This window comes from Suncus etruscus, chromosome 3 (genome assembly GCF_024139225.1).
Source record: "Suncus etruscus isolate mSunEtr1 chromosome 3, mSunEtr1.pri.cur, whole genome shotgun sequence".
Classification (NCBI taxonomy): domain Eukaryota; kingdom Metazoa; phylum Chordata; class Mammalia; order Eulipotyphla; family Soricidae; genus Suncus; species Suncus etruscus.
Window position 1 is genome coordinate 130,201,917 of NC_064850.1, and position 27,178 is coordinate 130,229,094.

The 27,178-nt window shown below is 33.1% G+C and overlaps 1 protein-coding gene and 1 non-coding gene across 3 annotated transcripts in view; one reads left to right on the top strand and one right to left on the bottom strand.

The window, feature by feature from the left end:
- The window catches only part of DLGAP1 (DLG associated protein 1), an 882,390-nt gene that overhangs the window by 718,801 nt on the left and 136,411 nt on the right, over positions 1–27,178 (bottom strand). For both annotated transcript variants that reach the window (XM_049770001.1, XM_049770002.1), the window contains exon 2: positions 24,163–24,317. The gene's annotated coding sequence lies outside the window, so the exon portion shown is untranslated. The remainder of the gene's footprint in view (positions 1–24,162; positions 24,318–27,178) is intronic.
- LOC126005225 (5S ribosomal RNA) lies at positions 24,779–24,897 on the top strand. Its single transcript, XR_007494394.1, has one exon. It is a non-coding gene; the product is annotated as a 5S ribosomal RNA (ribosomal RNA).

Genomic DNA, 27,178 nt, shown 5'->3' on the forward strand with positions numbered 1-27,178 from the left:
TAATAGATTTTATAAATTTATTTTAATTACTAATTATAAAAGTAATAAGAAAGCCAACTGATCTAGAATTTATTGAGTTCCTAAAACATATCACTCATTCATCTCTCTATTACATCTTTGTTTATATATTACTTTAGCAATGAAGTCAAATTGTAGCAATGAAGTATAAAATGCCATATCTTAGGCCTAGATTAATCAGTAAAAGAGAGTAAAATCTGAGATTAACTTTGCTGTTCAGTACTTTGGCTAATACACAGCACTCAAAACAGTTTATAAAAGGATATTGAGACTACCCTTGTCTAAAATTTGCATGACTTCATCTTATATCATTTGATGCATTTTCTTGCCTTTTCTAACTGTAATTTTTGAATGTAAATTCACTAAAGCAGAGATCATGCCATTCACCTTTAGAGCTCTCAAAATACAAAATAACACACACACACACACACACACAACTATGACAAAAAAATTAAGTCACGGGACCAGAGCTATAGCACAGTGGTAAGCTGTTTGCCTTGCACACAGTTGACCCAGGGCAGACCTTGGTTCAATCCCTCCAGAGTCCCATATGGTCTCCCAAGCCAGGAGCAATTTTTTGAGCACATAGCCATAACTCCTGAGCATCACCATGTGTGGCCCAAAAACAAAGAAACAAACATACAAACAAACAAACAAACAAAAAAACAAAAAATTCAGTCAGTGATGTGAAAAGCAAAGTAATCATTAAAGAAATAACCAGTTCCAAAAATATTATAAAATTGAACCAATAAAACAAACCATCAAACAACATATAATCATATTACTGGTATAATTTTTAATGTTTAAAATATCTGCTGTTATTTCTTCTAATCTTGAATATTTTAATATTTCTTTTAATCTTGATAGTTTAGATTCTTTTCCTTTTATATCTTGTTGCCTTCAATATCAGATTTTATAATGTTGACACTCTTTGTTGTATCAAACACTTTATGTTTTCAAATAATTTTTTACCCATAGATATTAGTAACATTGGCTACAAGAAGAAATAACCACCGGAAAATCTATTCTTAAAAATAGGTGGCATCTGCCCAAGCATTTTTCTGCCTGGCAAAACAGCTAATACAATGGATAAGTTTAAATTTTCAACACTTTAATCACCAAACTCTACTTAACCATAAGTGGTACATCATCTGAAGTTATTTGTTTGAAAGGGTTCATTCTTATCTAAATAGAGCATGTACAAAGTTTGAATGAACAGCACTATATGGCAATAGAATACCTAAGGATAATTATGAATTTTTATTTGGGGGTTAGTCACATTCAATAGTGCCCTAAAACTATTTCTAACTTTGGGCTTAGGGATCTCTCTCTTCTTGCAATGCTAGGAATCAAACCAGGATTATCCGCATGTAAGCTAAAATAGTACTTACTTTCCATTTTATAATCATAATTTTAGGTTTTGTCTGTGACAATGTAAAGAATGTAAAGGCATTAAAAGAATATTTTATTTTTTTAAACTTGAAGAAGGAAAATTAGCTAATTTTACACGTGAGAAAACAGGCTTAGAACGATTATGTAGCTCTATTTTCAAGGGATTCTTATTCAGATGACTTTGGTCAATAAGATCCTATTTTCTGCTCATGTAACCCTGAGGTCTAAGAAAAATGTCTGTATTCTTACCAGTACCTAAGAAGATCCCTGCCATATGCAGAAACATTGAAGTATAATATATGTGTAGGATAAATAACACCCCCGTTTTATGAAAACTTATTCACTAAAAGACAAAATAGAAACATGGCGCCAGAGCAATTAGAGCAAGGATTAGAGTGTTGCCTTGCATGCAGCTAAGCTAGGACAGACTGTGGTTTGATTCCCTGGTGTCCCATATGGTCTCTCAAGCCAGGAGTGATTTCTGAGCACATAGCCAGGAGTAAACCCTGAGCGTCACTGGGTATGATCCAGAAAGCAAGGAAAAAAAAAAAAAGAAACTTAAAATTACTCTCAGTTTAGGGCATCTTCTCTATGTATGTCAGGGAATAATTGTTCCTGGTTATTTTATGTCTACATTTCCATATACCGTATTTCCGGTGTATAAGACGACCCCCTCATTTTGCAGTTAAAACATAGGTTTAGGCCTATATTCGCTGTAACACAGTGAGCCAATCACAACAAGCAAAGGTTCTAAGGTTCAAAGGTTATACTGTAATAGACTTCCTCTCTGACTCTGGCCAATCTGAGCAGGCTTTTTACAGTGTAGATTTGGTCTGGAACATTGTCTAATTTGCATGCATCAAAAGCCTGCTTGGATTGGCTGAGTTAGAAAGGCGATCCGAGCAGCCTTGCACTGATTGGTGCAGGATCGAGTTTGAAAATTCGTTTTGTGGCAATACTCAGACAATTTTCTTTTAGCGGCATATTGAAACATTTTTCCTGATGACCCCTGATTTTCAGTTGACTTTTTTTGTTTCAAAAGTCGTCTTATACGCAGGAAAATACTGGAATCTTCTGAACAGTAAATCCTGCAATATAATTGTTTAATAAAAAGACACAGAAGCCAGTGTTTTCCCTTTATATATATATACATACATACATACATACATACATACACACACATACACACACATATATGGTCAGGAATTCCATCTTGTTGTGCTTGGAAAATCAGCTGTGGTACTAAGGATTAAGTTAGGGTCAGTCACATGCAGGATATGAGCTTTAACCACATATTATACCTTGAGAAATATATGAGAGAGGGAAAATAATGGAGAAAATTAGGCACAAATCATTAGTAGGAAAATCCACAGGTCACACTGAGTCTAAAAAGATAACTCTCACTTTCATTTTTCTCTGTGTGTTTGTTTGTGAGTGTTTGTATTCATTCCTATCCGATCCTCTCAACAATTGTGCATAAAGTATTAATTTTAACACACACACACAAAAATAATGTCCAGAAAGATTCAGTAATATAACTCAGAGTGATAAATTTGAAGTCTCTGGACTAAAGAAATAATATAGTAGTTTGTATAGGGTATTTGCCTTGCATACAGCCACAGGTTTGAGCTGCACAGCATCTCACAGGATCTCCTACAAACTGTCAGAAATAATTCCTGAATGCAGAGTCAGGAGCAACTTCTGAAACATTGTCATGTGTGTCCTCCACCCCCAAAATTTGATCAACTTGAAGTGTCCTCTAGGTACTCTTTTACTGTAAATCGCATGTTTTTAATTACTTTACAATATCATTTTATATATAAAAGTAAAAGAAAACTCCATATGAAAATAAGAAGCCAGTATATGGAAGGGAAGAGAGTAAAATGGGAAAATTTTCTCTGAGCATAGCTTATTTGTTAGAGGACCCTAAGGTTTTTGTTTTGGGAGGTTGCTGAGTATAATATTAAGCTCATTTGTTATTTAACTTCTAAAATCTCATAGAGAATTGCAGAAGAGGAAAAAGTGGCAATTAAACTGATGTATAACTGATCTTGATTTGTCCAACCTAGAGGACAATGGGCTATGATGAGAACTGAAAATTTTACTTATTTATTTTATATATAAATTCTATATGTAAGCACCATGATTACAAGCATGATTTTAGTTGGGTTTTAGTAATAAACAGAACACCCCCCTTCACCAGTGCAACATTCCCACCATCAATTCCTCCCTTTCCCTCCTTCACAACCCTTGCCTGTATTTGAGACAGGCATTCTACTTCTCTCGCTAATTAAATAGTTGTTAGTGTAGATATTTCCCCAACTCCACCACTACTCTTTGTGGTGAGCTTCATATTGTGAGCTAGTCCTTCTAGCAATTGAGTCATTTTTCACAGGTACCAGGGAAAGTAGGAAATATTAAGGAAAGAAAATAAGAGAGTAAGAAAAAGAAAAATGTTTGGTCAGAAATGGGGTGGGCAAAAGAAATAGAAAAAGCCATAATTATCATATTTTATTCAGCTTTCTAGTTATAAAAAACAAAATTAAAAATCTTTTTATTTTTAAAAAATCATTTTATTTGTTTTTCACTGTATTTTATATAAATAAGTTCCCAAATGACAGAGGAATTAGAATTTTTTGGCTACATTTGGAGTTGGAGCAATAGCACAACAGGTAGCACATTTGCCTTGCACAGAGGTGACCTGGATTTGATCCCTGGCATCCCATATGGTCACTTGAGACTGTCAGGAGTGATTTCTGAGCACAGAGCCAGGAGTAAGTCCTGAGCACAGCAGGTGTGTCCCAAAAACTACAAATCAAAACAAAACATACAAACAAGAAAAGAATTTTGACTACTTTTAAAGATTTTCTTCACTGAAATTATATTTTTTAGTCTCTTTTGCTTCAAAATAAAACTTGTTTCAAATCACATTTTTGTTTTGTTTTGTTTTGATGACGCTCAGGGGTTACTCTTGGCTATGCACTCAGAAATCGCTCAAAGATTGGGGGACCATATAGGACACCAGGCGATTGAACTGCATTCTGTCCTAGGCTAGCACTTGCAAGGCAGATGCCTTACCTCTAGCACCACTGCTCTGTCCCCTCAAATCACATTTTTTGTTCTAAAACCTAAGGTGTAAATATTCTACCTGAAAAAATAATCTGAAATTTTTTCATGCTAATATATGTATTTTAACTTTGCTTACTCTAAAGAAAAATATTTTTGTTCCTCTGTAACAGATAAATAACTGGCAAAATTCCTTTTAGAATTTATGAGCTTCTTTTGATTTGTTTTCATTTATAATGACATGTCATTTGAAGTTTAAAAGGAGTACAATCTGGGGCCTGGATCCAGAGCGGTGGAGCAATCAGTAAGGCGTCTGCCTTGTGCATACTAACCTAGGACGGACCGAGGTTTGATCCTTCAGCGTCTCATATGGTCCCCACAAACAGGAGCGATTTCTGAGCGCATAGCCAGGAATAGCCTTTGAGCATCATCGGGTGTGGCTCAAAAGCAAAACAAAACAAAAAAGAAAAAAAGGAGTACAATCTGATTAAATGATTGAATTAAAAGAAACTCAAATATAGAGACAGGTACTTTGCAAGTTTGTGTCTAATATTCTAACTAATCTGCTAAAAGTTTTTAATTTAATGCGATTAGTGAAATATCAGATACATTCAGAATATATTGGCATGTTCTATGATAGAGATAGTATGTGTGATCAGGTTGTCCTGGCTACAATAAATTTCTTTTTAAAAATTTATATAATCAGGTATCCCAAATTTACAGTAAATATAGACTAAATGTAAGCAGTCCAGAGTATTCCTTTCTTCTTTTCTGAATTATCCATTACCAGGACATAAACTCCCAATTTTCCTCCAAGAAGAGTTTCTATCTTGCAAGAGACCTTCAAATGTTATCTTTGATTTCTACTTTTAAAATGTATCAACTCATTCATTTGACAAATTTTCTTTAGATGTTCTTCACATTTTCACAGAATCACCATTGAAGACTTTCTAAATACCACAGAGTAATACACACATATGTTTCACTTAAGTTGTTTGTTTATTTATTTATTTATTTATTTATTTATTTATTTATAACATAATAGCTCCTCGAATAGAGGAAGGGAACTAAGACTTGAAAAAGTATGGAGTAGCACAGAAGCAAGTATCACTAAAGCCACTTCCCCAGAAACCATTCATGTCTGTAAAATAAATCCCCACACATTGTGAAATCACATCACATGCTGTGTGTTTCCACCCCCCAACCCCCAGGTGATGGGTCTGATGAAGGGAGCCATGAAGAATTAATAAACCAAGCCAGTCAAAAGAAAATTATTGAGACAGTTTGCTTTCACCTCAGGGTCTCTCTGTGTGCCAAAGTCAGACTGACCTTTCTGTTTTCTCCCAGTAAAAATTTCACCAGGGTATGAAAAGGTCAAGTGACCCACATGGGTTTTTACATATCAAAAGACAGGTTTAAAGAAAAGAGGAAGATGGGGGGTGCCTTAGTTTTGGCTTATAGCTGGGTGTCATCTTGCAGTGGTCTTTTGACCTTTCTGCACATGAACAGTGTTGAGGGCTCTATGCCACTAATGAAATACATGCCTTCTATTTCAAACCTCAAACAAATTAAAGAATATGATACTATTTGTATTCATATATAAAGGTATTTAAAAGTTGAGACTAAATCACTCAAGGAAGATTGCATGTACAAGAAGTGACCAACTGGCAATGAAACCCCAATCATTGTCCCAGGCTATTTGAAAGCTCAAGTTTATCCCTAATGTCTTCTCTCTATTAAAAAGTGTTCCTTAATAACACATCACTAGCTTTTTAGAAAGTCTTTAAGTGTGTACTAATTTCTTGTACATAATGAAATAATTTGATTTGGAGATATATTTCAAAAAAGTGAAAAATACGTCAAAAATACTTAAAAAATGAAAACTACCATCAATGAGTACTTCTTCAAAGTAATTCCTTCAGTGTAAACTTGTTATCATTACTGCCAGTGACATTTTTTACTATAGTGAAAAATAAATGAACAAGGAAACTCTGAGTTGAAAGAAGACTGATTTATGTATTACTTTATGTATCCAACTTTTTAATTAGAAAAAAAACAGATAAGCAATGACATGCAGGAATTTCTGAGTCTATGCAACAAAACATTGCAAGTGAAAGATCAAGCCAATATTCACAAGTTGAAAGGTCTAAATATGAACCAACAGTAATAGATCTATTGTACCTCAGTTATAGAAAGAAAATAAGAGCAAAAACAAAGCCAGTATGTGAAAATCTGACAGCAATCCTATTTAACAAAAGACAAAGCCTTAAACAAAGAAATTGCAATTACACGCTGTCAAATAAAATTAACTTTACTTTTTAAAAGTTTCAGCCAAACTAAAATAATTTACTAACAGTAAGACATTAAATTTAACCTTTTACATGATATAGAGGCCAGAAAAACAAGTGTGATTACTTCATTCATTATCAAGTGAATTGAAAAGCAAACACATCCTAATTATTACAACTAAGTCCATTTGAAGAAAGTCAATTGGTACAATAAAAGTAAAATAATATCTGTGGAAAATTACATAAAATATAGACCTGAGAAATGATCAGATCCAATATTGGAAGAAAAATAGATAACATCTGTTTTTTTTTTGTTTTTTTTTTTTGTTTTGTTTTTTTTGGTTTTTGGGCCACACCCGGTGACGCTCAGGGGTTACTCCTGGCTATGCGCTCAGAAGTCGCTCCTGGCTTGGGGGACCATATGGGACACCGGGGGATCGAACCGCGGTCCGTCCTAGGCTAGCGCAGGTAAGGCAGGCACCTTACCTTTAGCGCCACCACCCGGCCCCATAACATCTATTTTTATTTTCAATTCAGAACTTATAAGAAGTGTAACTTTCTGACACTAGTGTTCATGAGGAATGTACAATTTTCTCATTGGTCCTTTGGAATCTAACAGAAAGCTAGAGCTTAATTCATACATACCATTCCATTACATCACTTAGTGAAAATGAAAATAGAAAATACAGAAATGTGAAATATTGAAAACAAATATTAAACTGTGCTGAAATGTTACGCACCAAATGAGGAAAGTTTTTTAATGTTTATGTTGGTCTCAAAAAAAAAAAAAAGGATGATACCAGGACCAAACAGTCATATAAACATTGAGTAGAAATAAAAAAATGACCAGACTCGAACACCAAACTCAAAGTCAGTGACAACAGAATTGATACCAAATCTACAACAAGCAATACACAGAGGGGACCGGTTATACTAACAGTCCAAGGAGCAAAGGAGAGAGATATAGAAAGCATGCTGGGAACAGGGCAGGAGGGAGGACAACAATGGTGGTGGGAATGCCTCTGATTCATAATCACTATGCACCTTAAATATTACTGTGAAAAATTAGTAATTCACTTTGTTAACAATAATTTTTTAAGAAAAAGTAAATTCATGTTTATGACAGCACTGTTAACAATAGATAATAGTAAAATTGCCCACTTATTTTATCCATTAGCAGAAGAATAAAATAGTGTCATATAAAAAAAAGAAAGAAAGAAAAAATTTACACTGACTTTCATAGTTCTGATAGGATTTGAAAAAAATGTAAGGTCAACTCTGGTGGCCAGAGAGAAAGAACAGCGGTACAGTGTTTGCCTGGGACAGACCTGGGACAGACCCGGGTTTGATCCCCAGTATCCCATATGGTTCCCCGAGCCTGCCATGAGTGATTTCTGAGTGCAGAGCCAGGAGAAACTCCACAGTGCTGCTGAGTGTGACCCAACCTTCCCCCAAAAAATCTCTTAAAAAAAAAAAGTAAACTCTGAAAGGTTGAGTCAGAATAGACTAATATATCATTCTAAAGCTAACTTTGGGTCACATCCAGAAGAGCTCAGGTGTTACTCCTGGCTCTGTGCTCAGAAGTTGCTCCTGGAAGGCCCAGGGGACCATATGGGATGCCAGGAACTGGAGTCTGTCATGGGTCGGCTGCGTGCAAGGCAAACACCCTACTGTTGTGCTATCACTCTGGCACCTGTCTTCTCCAAAAAAAATAACTGGATTCAGAAACCACTGAGAAATTAAACAATTTCAGTTTTATTTTCTTAGACCCCTGTCCACAACATGAATGAAGAAAGGAAGATAATTGTTAAAGTAATTGAGGCCATACATTATAGCCAAGATGGTCCAAGCAAAATAAACAGCTTTGATTTATTAGAAATTAAAACAAATTTTCATTCAAGAATTTCCTTATGTTGATCAGATAAAGTACTTACCATTACTAAAGTTCAATTTTATCATTATCAAGTGGGAAATATAGGATTCAATTCATAAGTTTTTTAAAATGGGATATAACATGTTCCATTCCTTTATTTTACTTATTACCTCAAAGTGTAAAAAAAACTTGGGTATTTATTGTAAAGTTTCTAGACACATGTGGTGAAACAAATAATGATTTTTTTCCCCTCACCAAGTTACATTTCAGAACTAAATATTTTTCCAATTTACTGTATTCATATTTAAATCTGGTTTATAGCAGTGACTGTGAAAGAGATTTCATGAAGGCATTTTGCAATCTTTGTTCCCGATAGCTTGAACATTCCTTAGGACTGTACTTCTTATATAGTTTTATATTCTATTTAAAATTATGCTTTCAGGATCTAAAGTGATAGGACAGTGGTAGGGTGTTTGCCTTGCACATGGCCAACCCCTGACAGACCCTGGTTCAATTCCCAGCTTCCCTTATGGTCCTCCCAGCCTGCCAAGAGTGATTTCGGAATGCAGTGCCAGGAGTAACTCCTGAGCTATGCCAAGTGTGGCTCTAAAACATAAATAAATAAGTAAATAAGTAAATAAATAAATAAATAAAATTATGCCTTCAGTGCTTTGAGGACAGGAGCTGTTGTTCCTCCTTGACTCCTGATTTTAGTTTTCTAATCTGTAATGTGTCATTCAGTAAGTGAAAATACAAAATAATAAGCATGACAGTACAGATGTAAACACACTTGCCCTACATTGCAGCTGCCTTACATTGCATTCCAAGGCACAGCAAGATCTGAGAGCACTGCCAAGGAGAGATTCCCTGAGAGAAGCAGAGAACTGAGTCACATTGCTAGTGTAGCCCCAGCTCCATTCTGCCATAAGAGTACACAAAGGTACTTATGTAGAAACAACAAGAAAAGTCACTGTTAATTACTTGAATAGTAAGTATTATTCCATATATCATAAAAAAAGGGCTTCATTCATTCTTGCTAAAAATTCTTTCCAAGTTCTCCCAATCATGAGAAAATAAAATCAGCCTCTTAGTGACCTGAAATAAATGCTTTAAGTGATTCTTGAGTCTGTGCTTCATTGGCCAATTTAGCAATTCTGCCTTGGGCTCCATTCTTTTAGTTTTCTTAACCCATCAACTATTCTTATACTCTGTGTTTGCATGTACACAGTGCTAACTTGATTTTTCTCTTTAAAATTTAGGTCTCGGGAGAAAAACAACTCGCAATTATCTGCAATGTTAAACCAAAGAAGCCCATGTGTAAGTCCAATCCTTTATTTTGAGTATTTCATTTAAAGTGTTCCTTCTTTGGAAAAAATTATATTTGTAATCACTGCTTCTGGTTCTAACATGAACAAAACAATATAGCATTTTAATCATATAGCTAACCTTTGACAAATGAAATATCTTTTTCACACTCAAAATTGTAAAATCTCCTAATTTATGCATCATCCTTACTTTTTTCAAGTGCCCACCAGAATAATTATAGTGGTTGTTCACTTCTCTCTGCTTTATTTAGATAATGAGCCAAAACGGCCAGGAATGTCTTTGTATTTTCTATCTATAGCAGTGAATACAATATATGTTAACAACATTTGTGAAATAATAATAGTAGGCTTTTAATATCTTTTTGTAACAAATGCTTTGGAATTATCTTGGGATGCTAGAGTCAAGGTCTGTTTATTTTCTTCTTGAACTATCTTTATTGGTTCCAACACTAGAAATTATAGGCCATTAGTGTATCACTTAAGGGTTTTCTCTTCTTGAACATTTTTAGCAGTGCCTTACTGGTATGTAATTCTACAGTTGAAAATCTGCATATGGTTTCCTGTAGATTAATGCTAATAATTCCATTTAAAATTTTTCTAATAGCTCAGTAATAATAGTGCTCTTAGTGCTTACAACTGTATGAGGCACTGTTTTAAGTGACTTATATATCTCCAAGAAAAAAATGTCATTTTAAATTTGCAAGTACATTAAGAGTATTAATCTTAGCATTATATATTCCTGAGCATATATATATGTATATATATACATATATATATATCAATGTATCATGGTGTCTTTACTAATTTAAACATGTACTTGTTTAATTCCTAGATTTTCTTTGCTTTATATGTCAACAAATTGTAAGAGCAGCTTGAAATATCAAAGACAATAATTACACTCTATTATTTAGAACTCTAATTTATCCCTAGTCCCTTAATGCTTCTTCTGCAGTTATCTAAAATAAAATTTAAAATATGTTGTCTTAAAATAATTCCATCTGAATATTTAATTTTAAATATTAAACATTAAATGAATCACAAATTAGAGACATGACAAATGCTAAGATTCTGTGACCTAAAATAAATAAGTTTATAATTTAGTTTTACTAACCATACAGGTAAAACTGGTACTCAAAACAATTTTAACAAGGAGTATTAGTAAGATAAAATAATTTGATCGTTTGTCGGTCATTTTATAGATTATTTTACAAATAATTCAGTATGGTATTAAAACTTTTTTATAAATCAATAAAACATTGAATAAGAACAATTTTCTTGAACATGATCAAATTTAATTAGATGTGTTAGGATGTAATATTTCAAGAGACTACATTAAATTGAGAATGGGAAAAAGACTTTAGTCTAAAACATGAATAACTTACCCATGGATAACTTACCCATGGATAACTTACCCATGAAGCATCCTGCCAAATATATTCTAAGTTTTCTAACCCCAAAGTCTTTCTCTGTGGTCCCACGTAAAGTTCTGCACAATCATGGTTGTCTAGATCAGGTTTCTTGAATTAGAGCTCCTGGTTTTTGTACAGATCCTACGTCAGTGAAGGTGACATAGAGCATCTTCTGGCTTCATTTCACCATTAGGTGGAAATGCAGAGGACCCTGTCCTCAGAGCAGGTTGCTGTTGTTACCAACTCATCAGGGTGTCATATGAACCCATTCTGGAGCAAGTTGATATCAGTGAAGCATAGACCCTTCCCTGGTAGAAGTCCTACGCCTATTAAAAAAAAAAACCAAACAAACAAAAATAAACCACAAAACTGACAGAGAACACCATTTTTATTGATTTTTTTTAATCTCTTATCTTTTAAAATTGGGCATTTGCCTTTTACCTTGGGACCCAGTTTACTTTATTTTACCTTATATCCCCACATTTTTCTATAAAACTAAAAAGAAAGGAATAAGGAAAGGATGGGGGACAGTGGCCAAGTGGTCTCAAATACATTGGTGAGGAAATAAATAAGGAAAGAACTAAATATCCAGGCCAAAGTCAACAACACTAATAAGGGACCTAAACTTTAACAATCTAAACTTAAAGTGGCTTGTTATACCGGCAGGCCAAAGGGCAGAGTGGTCATATAGAATGTAATCTGGGTCCATTGATGGAAGGAGGTTGATACTTGTGGTGGGAAGGGCTCTGACACATTATATGTCCGAAATTCAATTATGAAAGACTCTGTGGATTGCAATTGTTTCAATAAATGAAATTTAAAAAAGATAAAGTGAGAATGGTAAGAGTAATGAGGTATGACAAATTGACTACTTTTGTCAAATAGTTAAAAGACAAAGAACTAGAATAACCATTGAATATTTCTGAAAAGAAAATTTAAGATAGAGCACTTTAGCATGGAAAAAATTTCAACACCTCCAATTCATCTACTCATACATCTTATTTTTCCTATTCAATTTTTACACCAAACTATCCACCCATTTTCAGATCTCAGCCTTAGTACTCCAAAACATTTTGACCTATATCTTATCTCCTTTCAATTCTACTCAACATTGGACTTGTTTTTCACACTTTTTATTAAATATTTAATGATCAACTATAAATTCTAGAAGAATCACTTTCAACAGTAGTCTGAGAGCACAGTAAAAATTTTGCTACAGGGCATGCTTCTCTCTTAACACAGTATGTTTGAAAGGAGGCACTTATAAGAAAGATAGTGAGATATTGTAAAATTGTATATGAACTGTTCATTCCTTCCAAAAGTTAGCAGATAGCATTGCCATTGCTAACAGGTTTGGGGAATTGATCAGTACAAATCAAGATAAGATAGAAGATGCTAATCTGATTATCCACATTCTTCTTTCTATATACATTTAAACTTAACAGCTTCATTGGACTAAGTTCTAAAGATCTGTTTGAATTAAATATATCATTCTTATGACTTAATTTAATTTTTTGTCATAGTATTGAGACTTTGAATCCCTTACTAACACCTCCTCATTACTCTCTTCTTAGCCAAAGCAACAACAAATCTAAGTAGGTAGCAAATACATAAACTAACAGTAGGACTGTGAAATGTGGGACTGCATAATGAACATGCCTAACCCCACCCCCATTCTTTTCCTTTTAAACACAATCAAAAGCAAAGATGCAGAACAACAATTCCTTCTAGCATTCACTTATAATTAATTAAAATTTGTCTTTAAACCTTGAAAAAATAACTGTGGTCTAAACTCTATAATTTTACACACATAATAATTACAGAACAACTAGGTTTATTTTTGTTATTGTTTTGTTTTGGTTTTTTTTGTCCACACTGGTGTTGTTCAGGGGTTACTCCTAGCTATGTGCTCAGAAATCGCTCCTGGCTTTGGGGGATCATATGGGACATCAGGGATTGAACTGAGGTCTGTCCTAGGTCAGTCGCATGCAAGGCAAATGCCCTACCGCTGTGCTATAGCTCTAGCCCCTAATTTATGGTTTTTAATGTTGTATAAAATAAAAACCAAATATCACAACTTTCCTTTTATCTATATGTATCATAAAATTTAATTATCTTTTATAGACAGTACTGTTAAAGTAAAATGTCTAATACTTTTTAATCCAGAGCTACTAGATGAAAAAGGAGATATAATTTTACTAAGAGATGGAAAGATGATAAAGACTCAAAAGTCAAAAATGATAGTCAACAATTTCCAAAACCATTCATAATAAAAACTCTTAATAATAGAGGAATTTAAGGAGTTTTTTCTCTACATACCAAAAACTGAAATCTTGGGTCGAGCAATAGTACAGTGGGTAGAGAGTTTGCCTTACACATGGCTGACCCAGGCTCAATCTCCATCATTCTATATGATCTCTGAGCCTTCCAGGAGTAATTTTTGAGCCCAGAGCCCACAGTAACCCCTCAGTCCTGATCTGTGTGGTCCAAAAACTAACAGAAAAAGAAAAAGAAAGAAAAAGAAAAAGTAAAATATCAACATCTAAGACCAGGCTGCCCACTCTGGCCATTACTATTCAATATAGAATTGGAAGTCCTGTCAATAATCTGACAAAAAAGAGATATTTGAAATCAAGTTAAATTCTCACAATTTGCAGATTACATGTTACTGTACCCCAAACACCTAAAGACTACAGAAAAACTCTTGTATATATAATAGATTTTTATCCTAAAGTGATAGACTACAAAATCAGTGCAAAGAAAACCATGGCTTTTCTATCTGCCAATAATAAAATAGGAGTCACATACAGTTTTAAAAATACCCTCCACAATTGTGACTCAGAAATCACATAAGAATCAGTATAACAAGAGATATGAATGAGATATACAATTAAAACTATGAATCTCTGCTAATAAAAAACATAAAATGCATAAATGGAAACATCTCCAATCCATAAATTGGAAACCTCTATATTCTCAAAATGATCACATTTCTCAAAGCACCATACAAATTTAGTGCAGTCTCTATAAAATATTCATGTCATATTATAAAAACATAACTTAAGCATTTGAATATTATAAGGAGTAATAAGGCTTCAGGAGATCCAAAGAATTCCTAGGAGAACTAATGAAAGGCTTATCCTCCCCAATTTTAAATTATGCTATAAAGCAGTAGTAGTCAAAATACTGTGACATTAGAATAAATATAGACTATGGGAACAGTGAAATATAATTGAGTAATTGAGTCCAGAGACAGATCCTCAGGTATATGGACAGTTAATCTCCAACAAAGAATACTAGGAATAAAGTGAATCAAGGAAAGCCTCTTCAACCAATGGCTGGGAAAAATGGTCACATGCAAAATCAAAAAAGAAAAGAAAATAAAACAACCCCTTTTATAACGTTATATGATGCTATTTTATTTGTGTAAATACATTTAAAATTATATATTTATATATAAATATATATAATGGTATATATAATTATACATTTTATAAATACTAAGAATAAACTGTCTATTTATAATTACATGTTTTCATTTACCCTAGTAATATTTTTCTAGATTCTACTTTTTTGACCTCAATAAAACATTGGGGCTTCCTTTTGATTAGCACTTATGTAATATTTTCAAAATTTATAGAAATATTTTTCATAAATATTTTTCTTTTTCAATTTAAATATTTTATAGTATTTTAATTTCTTTCTTTCCTCAAGTGAGCAACCTCATACTCCAAATTCTATACCATGTTCCCTGTTTATCATGGAATGTGATACTACACACTGATCTTCTCAAAGTAGAAACAAATAGTGACTAGTTTATATCTGCACACTATGTTCTAATGGTTTTTCAAAAAATATTGCAAAGTAATACACATTTTTCAACAATGACAGTTTGAACCTGACAGGCAAATGATACTACTACTTTAAAGCTCCTGACTTACATCCTAGTAATCACTCTATTTCCTATAAAAAAGCAAGGAGAATCTCAACTATATGTGTATCCTGTTTTAGCCTTGCAGTCTCCATCACTACACACAGAACAAAATTCAAACTCATGATAATACAGAAGACTCCTATGATACTAATATAAACATATTGATATTAGAATCCAAACAAATGATCAGGGCAACAGAATTGGGAGCTCCAAAATGGAAAACCAATTCACTGCAAGAGAGCTGATTACATACGAGTATAAAAAGGATCTTCAGTAAATACTGTTGAGTAACATGCAAAGAACTAGACATAATGACAATCTAACACCATATATAACATTAATGAAAAAATATTAATTCTTAGATATGAGACCTTAAAGCATAAAGTTTATAGAAAGAAAAATGGATGACTCATTCCTTCCAATGATATTAGAGATGTGTTAGAAGTCTTGATTATCACCTAAAAAGAAACTAAAGCAAAAGAAAATGAATTGAGCAGATTAAACTAAAGATTTCTATAAAGAATATAACTCTACATTAGGATGAAACTACAAACTATCAAAGGGAAAAGATACTTGCATATTAAACTTCTGACAGCATGTTAAACTTCTATATAATCAAAACGTATAAAAATATCATAAAACAACAAAATTTAATAATAAACACTTCAACAAAAAGAAACATAGCCAATGGAACATGAAAAGGTGTTAATTACCTATAACAACTAAGGAATCACATATTAAGGAAGAATGACAGATTATTTCATATATATGAAAATGACTTATCCATAACAGAAGGACCATGAAGTAAAGAGACCACTTAGAGTGAAAAAGATAAGTAGGTTCAGCCATTGTAGAATGCAGTATGCAGATTGTTTTTTTAATAAAAGAATTAAACAATCCCTATTAAAATTCTAAAAAATTTTCTCTTTTTGGGGGGGGGCACATCAGGTGATGCTCAGGAGTTACTCCTGGCTCTTCGCTCAGAAATAGCTCCTGGCTTGGGAGACCATATGGGTTGCTGTGGATTGAACTGAGTTTCATCCTGGGTCAACCGCGTGCAAGGCAAGCACCCACTACTGCATTACAGATCAAACCCAAATTCTGAAAATTTTCATTAAAAACTAATATGAAGAAGTATATTCATCTCATACTTACTGCATTATTTACAACAATCAATAACTGGAAATTTACTAAGTTCCCAGTGACAAAACAAGGAGATAAAGAGCTAAGAAATACACCTGGTGAATTATAAATGTTAATAGAAAGAGAAGTGAAATTCTACCATTTGTAGCATCATGGCTCTTTTTCTTTATAAAATAAGTTATGTTTAGTAAAATTAGTTAAACATTATATAGGGTAAAGTGTGCAGTATATAAAGAAAACAAATCAACTAAATAAAACAAAATATAAAGCTTATGATTATAAGACCAATTAGTGGTTATTGAGAGAATGGGTAAATAAGATGCTAAGTGACAACTTTATGGTAAAGGGAAAAAAAGGAACTTTTAGTGGAGAATTATTGGTTTAAAATTTATTTTATTTTAGGCACGATGGTTAACAATACAGTTAATGGTAGGTTTTTTTTTTTTTACATAAATCATTCGAGCACCACATTTTCCAGCAGTTTCCATTTTTCTCCATCACTGTTCCAGTGCAACATCCCTTAATGTCCATGTACACACACACACTATTACCACCACCACCAACTCTACCCATGGTAACTTCTTACAGAAGACAAATTCTGCTTCTGTTGTCTTTGGACATTTGTTATTTCCATGCTATATTTTTATATCACACATATGAGAGAGAACATTTTCCCTCTGATTATCTTTACTCAGCATGATACTCTCCAGATCCATCAATGTAAAAGCAAATAGCATAATTTTACCTTTCTTGTGTGGGAGCAGGGGGGCATATCTGACAGTGTTCAGGTGTTCCTCATGCCTCTACACACAGGAATCATCTTGGAAAGCTAAATGCTTGTGATTGATTCAGGCCAGCAGCATACAAAGCATTTACCTTACCAACTGTACTCTCTCTTTGGCCTTGATTTTAACTGTTCTTATAAAGACTTTATTATTCTATTTTATATATATGTATATTTCTCAATTTTGGCTATTGTGAACACTGTTGCAAGGAACATAGGAGTACAAATATTTTTGCTTTATTGAGTTGTGTTTTGGGGCCCTTGGGTAATGCCAAGAAATAAAATTGCAGGGTCCCATCAGAACTCAATTTTTGTTTTATGAAAATTGTCCATATTATTTTTCTAAAAGTTTGGGAAAGTTGATATTCTACTTAATAGCAATTAATGAGGGTACTTTCCCCTCCGTATACCTGAAAATATTGGTTGTTTTTTTTTCTTTGTGATGTATGTCAGTCTTACTGCTGTGAGGTGATATATCATTGTTGTTTTGATTTTCATTTCCCTAATATTAAGTTATGAAAAGCATTTTTTCATATACTTTTAGGACATCTGTATGACTCTTTCAGAAAGATTCTGCTCATCTCTCCCTCCAATTATTTGATAGGGTTGGTAATTCTAACAGTGCTTATATGACTTGTGTATTAAACATTTATTATAAAAGTGGTGGGTACATATTTTCTACTTATCACTGGGGTATATTTTATTCTGGTTATCATTTTTTGTGTGATACAAAATTGTTAAAACTATATGCCTGATAACTACACAAAACGATGTCAAACAAAATTTTAGCAAACCAAATTTAATTGTACATAAAGATGATCTTACACGATGACCAAGTAGGATTAATTTCAAGGATCCAAGAATAGCTAATATATGCAAGACAATCAATATAATATGCCATATCAATACAAGAAAAAGAAAAAAAAAACAAATGATCACAACATTAAATTCCATGAAAACTTTTGAGAAGCTGTATAATCCATTTATGATTTAAAAAACTCATTAAAATAAGGGTTCAAGGGACTTTTCCCATAGTTCCATTTAGCAAAAACTAAGATTCTTCCCTCTAAAATCCGACACAAAAAATCTGTTCACTCTCAACCACTACTTTTCAGTATTAGAAATATTAGAAATACTGGCCATAGCAAGTAGGAAAAGGAAAGAGATTATGGTAATTAAAATTGGAAAAAATAAAGTTAAACTTTTATTATTTTCAGGAGACATTATACTATACTTAGAACACTATAAAGACATTACAAAAAAGCACCTTAAAATAATAGACTTGTACAATAATGTGTCAGGCTACAAGATCAATGTGCAGAAATCTATGGCTTTTCTATATGAAAATAATGTAACTGAATAAAGAAATAAAAAAAAACTTCATCACAATTGTGCTTCAGAAAAATCAAATACCTAGAAATCAACTTAACAAAAGAATAAAAGGGGCCGGAGAGATAGCGCAGCAGTAGGGCGTTTGCCTTGCAAGTGGCTGATCCAGGACCAAAGGTGGTTCGAATCCCGGCATCCCATATGATCCACTGTGCCCACCGGTAGCGAATTCTGAGCACAGAGCCAGGAGAACTCATGAGTGCCTCTGGGTGTGACCCAAAAACCAACCAGCCAAACAAACAAACAAACAAACCCAAAAGAATAAAAGACTTAGATAAAGAAAACAATGAAATGCTACTGAAAGAAATAAAAGAGACACAAGAGACACATACCTTATTCATGGAATGAAAGATTTTTGAAATCATTTTGAAAATATTTTGAAAATATTATCCAATGCGCAATATAGATTCTATATAGTTCCATAAAATATCCAAAATATTTTGAAGATATATATAAAACTCTGCAAAATATATCAATAAAATGCCTGTATAGTCAAAGCAAACCAAAGAAAAAAGATAGGAGTTTTCTCATTCCTCAATTTTAAACTATATAATGTAAAGCTGGAGTAACTAAACAGTGTCATACTGGAACAAGGACAGAGATGCAAACTGCTTAAAGATATAGAATGGAAAGTCCAGTGACAGATCCTCAGGTAAATAGAGTTAACTAACCTTCTGTAAAAGGGCAAAATATATGACATACAGCAATGAAAGCCTCTTCAAACAAATGGTGTTGGGAAAATTTCTCAAATACAGAAAATGAACCCGGATTCCTTTTCTAACATCAAGCATAAAAGTTGAATAAAAATAGATTAAAATATCAAAATTAGACATGAATCCATCAATTACATTGAAGCAAATATAGGTAGAACACTTCATGCTCTTGAATATAGAGGTACCTTTACTAACTCAATGTCATTAGCATTGGAAGCAAAAACTACTCAGTATATAGGACTGCATATGTGTTTTTAATAATATAAACCTAAAAAGTTATATACTGTTATAAAGCAATGTTGTATTGTTGTATCACTTTTTTAAAAAGGGGGAAAATCAGTCTATAGGTGATTGAACTACTCGTAAAAACATATGTGTTTTTTTTTAGATCATCTATTCTTCTACTTCTTAATCATATGAAACTATTTTTTCAGATGTGAACTTAATTATTAACTCTAAGATAATTTTACATCACTTTTCCTTTTGGTAGAATTTATATTAAAATTTCAAAGATGCAAAAAAATATCTTCACCTATCCTTTCTTTCAATAAACTTTTGTTCAGGGCATCTCAGATGCTAACCAATAAACTCTAGTAAGACAATAAAAACACATTTAAACATACTTAATCTTTACTCTAAGGTATTTAAAATTCAGTCAGGAGAACATTCTCAGGAGTACACGTGCAGATATAAACTAAAAGAAGTCCCATAGAGAATTAAAAATAACTTTATGAAACTCATAGAAAAACTGAAATAGGGGCCAGAGTGGTGGCACAAGCGATAAGGCATTTATTTGCCTTACACGCGCTGACCTGGAACAGACTGCGGTTTGATCACGAGGCATTCCAAAAGGTCCTCCAAGCCAGGAATGATTTCTGAGCGGATAGCCAGAAGTGGCCCCTGAACGTCACCCGTTGTGGCCCAAAACCCAAGAAAAAAATTGAAAAATTGAAATAGACTATAGAGTTGGAAATAAGGCTTCTTTGGAAATCATTGACAATGATCTGAAGAGGAAATGGAAATTAACTAGCATATTGTGAATTTAATAAGGATAAAAAGCATATTTCTGAGGGGCCAGAGTGATAGGAAAGCCTGTAGGGCTCTTGCATGTGGCTGACTTTGATTCAAATTTCAGCATTCTCTATGGTTCTTCAAGTAGTAATTCCCAAGTTAATAGCCAGAAATAACCACTGAGCACCACCGTGGGTGGCTCAACATTCTTTTAAAAAGCATAGTAGATGAAATTTTAGCTCACATACATGTAGTTTTACCAAGAATCCTTATGACAATTTGGATCAGACAGGTAATTAAGTTATGATGACTCTTAATTTGGCACAATCTTGTTATATATTTTAAAAGCAAATTTACGGCTTTATTGTTTTCAGATAGAGTGGAATAGTAATATATGTCCTGTAAAATTAAGAATGAAGTAATGTGGGCCCGGAGAGATAGCACAGCGGTGCTTGCCTTGCAAGCAGCCGATCCAGGACCAAAGGTGGTTGGTTCAAATCCCGGTGTCCCATATGGTCCCCTGTGCCTTCCAGGAGCTATTTCTGAGCAGACAGCCAGGAGTAACCCCTGAGCGCCGCCGGGTGTGGCCCAAAAACCAAAAAAAAAAAAAAAAAAAAAGAATGAAGTAATGTATAATTAGAAGCATTTTAGTAAATCTCTGATTCCCAATTTTTAAATCTTATAAAATAAAAACAATGGCTTTAGCGAGTATTTAGAGAAAATAAGAAATATTTCCATTTCCAAAGCACATTGCATAAACCTTATCCAAATATTGTAAAACTCTTCATTTTGAATAAGCCAATATATGGAACAGAGAAATGATAATATTTAAGAGTTGTTTTGAGGCAATCACCTCAGATGACCTGTCTTGGTAATAAAGCTAATAAATGAGTAAAGTAATGTTATCATCTGATATATTCCATTAAATTTATTGAAAAGTGAGATTTTATATTCAAGTCCCATTTTTCACTGACCTCTTAGCTGTACTGAAGTGAATGTTCTCCTCAGTTATCATGTCCTTTCTCCTTAGAGATACTTACCCAAATCCTACTTTGTAGAGTTTTATATAAAATTAAGCTATATTTCTCAATATCTCACATCTTTATACAAGTTTCTCAGTCAGCATATTCTGATATTCTAAGCTGATATTTAGTGATATGCTACTATATTTTCCTATGTAATTGTTTAATAGCACACTTACTTTATGAATCAGTTAAATTTTGCTTAACAAGTAGCCAAATTTCAATGGCTCAATACAGCGAACATTTATTTAATTCAGAATTCAGCTTATCTGAGTCAGATTTGGTCAATCTCAATTAGGTTAGCTCCTGCATTTTTGATTAAGTTAAAGGTCAACCAGGAGCTGCTAGTCTTAAATGACCTCACTATAAGCATGGTGGTAACTAGTAATGTGAAATACATTATTAACCATCTAGAGGACTGACATACATATAATTATACATACATACATACATGCCTACATACCAGTATCAAGAGAGTAAACACTATTAATTTTGTTGAGTGGGCTTAAGGGAGTGGACCACTCCGGGTAATACTCAGGGGTTAGTTACCCCTGGTTCTTTATTTGGAAATTACTCCTGGAAATGCTTGGGGAACCATAAAAGATGTTCAGGATTAATCCAGATCAGTCCTGTGCAAGGCAAATGTCCTATCTGCTATATTATTGCTACAGCTTCCACCACTGATTTTTTTTAAAATAATTTTTGTTTGTTTGGGGCCATAAACAGATATACTTAAAGCTCATGTACACCTGGCTCTGTGTTCAAGAATCACTTCTGGAGTATCATATCAAATCATACATAGTACAGGAATCAAACTGAGGCCTGCCACCTGCAAAGGAAGTATGTTAGATCTTGTACTATTTCTATGCCCCAAAGTGGTAAGCTCCACATATAGCAGTGTTTGAGATTGACTTTGGCTCCCTAAATTCAGGTATTACTCCCAAGTGGGCTCCAGTGATCACATGCAATGCTTGGAATCAAACAGGATTAGCTCTGTGTAAGACAAGTGCTTTATCTACTGTAATTACTTTCTTGTACCTTCTCATACATGTGGCACTGAGATCATTAAATTTTCTAAATTAATTATCTTCAGGAACCCAATGTATGCCACATTTTGAAAACCAAGTCTTTGCTTGAAAAATACTGTAATGTCTTCTAGATTTTTTTGATTGGATGAAACTAGGGGAATTCAACATTGTAGTTAAATTTATGGATGATAAATTATCAGTCCTCATTGTAAAATGTACTAAGATCAAGGACTGCTAAAGAGGGTAGGAGAGTATAAAAAGAATTTCTTTTACTTTACATAGAGCCAAATTTGTTTTGACCCCTGGATCTCCAAATATCCATCCATCCTCTGCTCTAGCCCACCAGGAGTGATTCCTGAGCACTGTCAGGTATGGTCCCAAGGACAACAACAACAACAAATTAAAAAAAAAGTCAGAACTAGTAAACATACAAAAATCTCTGAAAAGATTCTACTAAATAAGTATTAAATGCAGCATTTTATATAGTCACTTTATATAACAACATTCATTCATTGAATATTTACTCTGTGCCAGGTTCAATATGATATACTCTTTACAACTTCACTCATTCTATTTTCACAACTTTACCAAAAAATTAAATACAACAAAAGTTATATACAAAAAGTATGTACTTTTGTGTTTAACAAAAGTTAAAAACAACAAGGGGTAGACAGGTAGATTTCAAATAAGAGAAAATCATTTGTTTCTAAAACTGATGATACCAGTACCGTCCTCTGATCAGGAGCATTTATCAAGGTTCAACCTTTCCAGTTTTAATTTATCAGACTTTAGTTACTAAACAACTTTTCAGATATCCCTTCCTTAAATGGCATATAAAATTTATGGCATGCTGTTATATATTGTTATCAATCTCAAGAGTTCTAATCCTTACTGTAAATATTGAAAATCTATTTTTATATCCAGGGTACTGATTCACTTTTAATCTCAGTATTTGAGGTGCTGACTAAGTTCCACACCTAAGAAGGAAAAACTTTGGATGGCCTTTGTTTCCAGCATCTCAATATCCAAGGTTAGGTCAAATAGAGGCCTAAACAACCATTTTCATCCCTTATCTCTGTCCTTCTAGTAAACACTGACATGGAATTTTTTTTAAAGTATTTTCTGACTATACTTAGATCTTGCCCAATTATGTCTCAGGAATTACTCCTATTCTGCAACTGGATTCAAATTTACTATGATTTTCTTTTTTGCTAATTAACCCTGACAGGAGTGAGTGCTTTCAAATATTCTAACATAAAAAAAATGACACTGAGAAAAATATATGCACCAGTAAATTCAAATGTACTAGAAGTACAATAAGTGAAATGACAATTACAGAAGAATTTGCATAAAAGATATTATTATAAATATATATTTCATCATAAATAATTTCAAGGAGATAGTCTTTCCAGTCTATATTTGTTGATTTTACAGCAATAGAAATAACGTATTGTAGTAATTACAGGTTTCTTAAAACTGTATTACAGTTACATTTTAAAAGAAGAATGTGTGTCATAAAATTCCACTAGCTCTATTAACTCCCTATGCTTTACACAAGTCATAAAAATATCTTCAATTAATCAACATATGTTTATCTAATAATAAACATATCAATCAATGACATTTAATGGTAGGTTTTCCCCCACTTCCAATATATGTCTATTTAGTTGTCAAAATTTCCCAATTTATAACAAGGCAGAAATAAATCAGAGCAGATTTAACACCATATATCACCCCAAAACAGTAAAGGTCTTTTTAATCTCTTACCTGATTTTAGCGAGACAAGCATAATCTCTGCAAAGACTCCATTATCTGGTACTATATCTGAAGAGATGTTTGCTAGTTCTTCAAAAAGGTGTTCCAGGAAAAGGAATAATTGAGTAGTAATCAGGGAAGACTCTCAGAGCACCTTTCACATTGAGCTGAAATACAAAAGCAGACAAAATTACGAATACAAACATGTTAATAGTGCTCCATAATGTCTTTCCTATATAAATAATGACATTTTAAATTTTTCTTTAATTCATAGTTCAGAGGTAGACTAGTTGAATCTTAAGTATGACCTTAGATCAGAACTATCAGGTTTGAAGTCATAGTTCAGTCATCCACTCTGACTCTTTGGAAAAAAGATTTATATTTTCTCACAAGATGTGCCAAGAGGAATTAAATAACATGAAGTGCTTTTATCAGTACCCAACTGGCAGTAGTGATGTTATGCCTTCATTTTTTCCTGTCTTGGTTAAATAGTAAGGAGATAGAGAAACCATTTTAGAGAACATTATTAAAAGTTCTGAGTTGATGCTTTATAGAAATTATCACACTTAATTCTCAGGTGAGGTATGGTTGTACAAATAGTGAAACTAAGAGAATATTAACAATTGTCGTCTACAGCCATACCACCCTGAACCCGCCCGATCTCCTGTGATCCCGGAAGTCAAGCAGGGTCGGGCCTGGTTAGTACTTGGATGGGAGACCTCCTGGGAATACCAGGTGGTGTAGGCTTAGATTACAATGTACTACAATCTGGGGACTTGAGGGACAAGGTAATTGTGTATGTGTTTTGTTTTATTTTTCTTAATGTTTTTTGGCTGAAAATTTAAAATTAAGGTTATAAGCAAGGATATTTCTTTTAAGAATTCTGTTATAAGTGATTGTCTTCCCACTGTAACTTCACCTTGTCCTTTTGTTTTGCATCTTTGTCTTTATAGAATAAAAAATAAATAAAAAAAGAAAAAAACATGGAAAAATATGAAGCTCCAATAAGTGAGATAAATTGGTAAAAATCTCTTAATTCTTTATCTAGTACTCTCCCTATTTTGCTTGGTTATCTCTGGCCAATAATATGCTATCTGTAGAGAATAAAACAACCTAACTAAAGCTAAAAAAAAGAATATTAGCAATTATCAAAGGTAAACAATAAGAAATTAATAACTAGAACTGTTACTCAAACTATGTCCATCTACTTCCAAATACTGCTACTTCCGAAAACTTTCATATTTAGAGGCTATGGTATTACGATGCTGCAAAATAGCAAGGAGTAACATGAAGCAATCTTATTCTTAAATAATAAATTTTATCTGGTTCTGGAGGTTCTTAGAGGTTACTATGGGTTTCTTCCATGGTGGCTACTCCTAAGACCATTCAATGTCTAGGATTAAACCAGGGAGGGCCTCTCACATAAACATAGCCCTTTAAGCTATCTCTCCAGTCCCAATATTCTTTATAAACTTAGGTTGGTTTACTGATAGTAATATTTAGGAACAAAAAAATCTAGTATCATTCTGCATAAGAATTAAAATAATTCTCCAATTCCTATACCTAATTATCATGCTTATTTAGAATTTACAGCAAAGAAAAGCTAAAAAAAGGTAGCTTATGAAAAAAAATTCTCAACTTTATAGAAAAATCTACTAATATCAATTTAATAGAATTATTTGCTAGAAAATAACATTAATATCAATACTAAATTAATATTTTATGAAGTATTTCTATAATAATTCATTCACATCAGCAGAGTAATTGGTAATATTTGCTATATTTTTTCCAGACTGTTTTCTATGGCGAGCTTTCATTTTTATATAGAGAGCAAACTAGTTGTTTTTTATTATATATCTTTGGGGAATTAACATTGATTCAAAGGCAGTTAAATATTTATATATTTCATAATTCCAATGTTATGCTACCTCAAAACCAAAATGTCAATAATGCTTAATTTTTATTATTAATGCTTAATTATTGTATAAATGTTCTAAGAGATAATTTCAGTAGCATCCTCATGACTTTGGCAACCTCGATTCTATAATCAGAGCTTGAGGGATATTTTCCACTGGATATTCTATTCCAATATGTTTGGCTTTGTCTCTTTACATACCTCATATGAGGGCATTCATGTTCTGCTTCTTCTAATAATAAGCAGTTTAATATTGTAATAGTTGATATACATTTTCTTAATAATGTACAAATGATATAAAATATATTGTTAATATTTTTATTATTTTTTAATTTTTTATTTTTAATTATGAGAACAAAGATGCAAAATATTTTTATTATTAAATAAATATCTGTAAGCCCTCATGATAATACCAAACTTAAAAAAAACTTGGGGCCTTGGAGGTGGTGCTAGAGGTAAGGTGTCTGCCTTGCAAGTGCTAGCCAAGGAAGGATCGCGTTTCAATCCCCCGGCGTCCCATATGGTCCCCCCAAGCCAGGGGCGATTTCTGAGTGCTTAGCCAGGAGTAACCCCTGAGCATCAAATGGGTGTGCCCCCACCCCAAAAAAAAACAAAAAAAATCTCTTAAAATTTGACTTATGCTTAACTTTTCAAGTAAACCTATTCTAAATTAACTGTTGTAAGGTCACTTATAATGTAATATTCAATATGAATATTATTTTTTTGGAGAAGTTTGGGTAATATCCAGCAACACTCAGGGGTTATTTCTGGTTTTGTGCTCAGGAATCACTCCTAGAAGGTGTGTCGGTCCATATGGGATGAAGGGGATAGAACATCAGTCAGTCCTGGGTCAGCTGCAATCAGGGCAAATGGTCTACCCCTGTGTTATTGCTTCAGCCCTAAATATATCAATATTCTTAAAATTAATGATAAAAAACTAATGAATTTGATTTTAGGTTTTTTCCTAGAATCCTCAAAAAGAATAATATATAAACTATGTTACAAGTGTCTTTCTACAGAATAAAAGGATCTATATTCTAAAATTCTGAAATTTTGAATGAGTTGTTGTACCTATACATAAAATATTTTCAACCACTGACATTTGTTACTGTA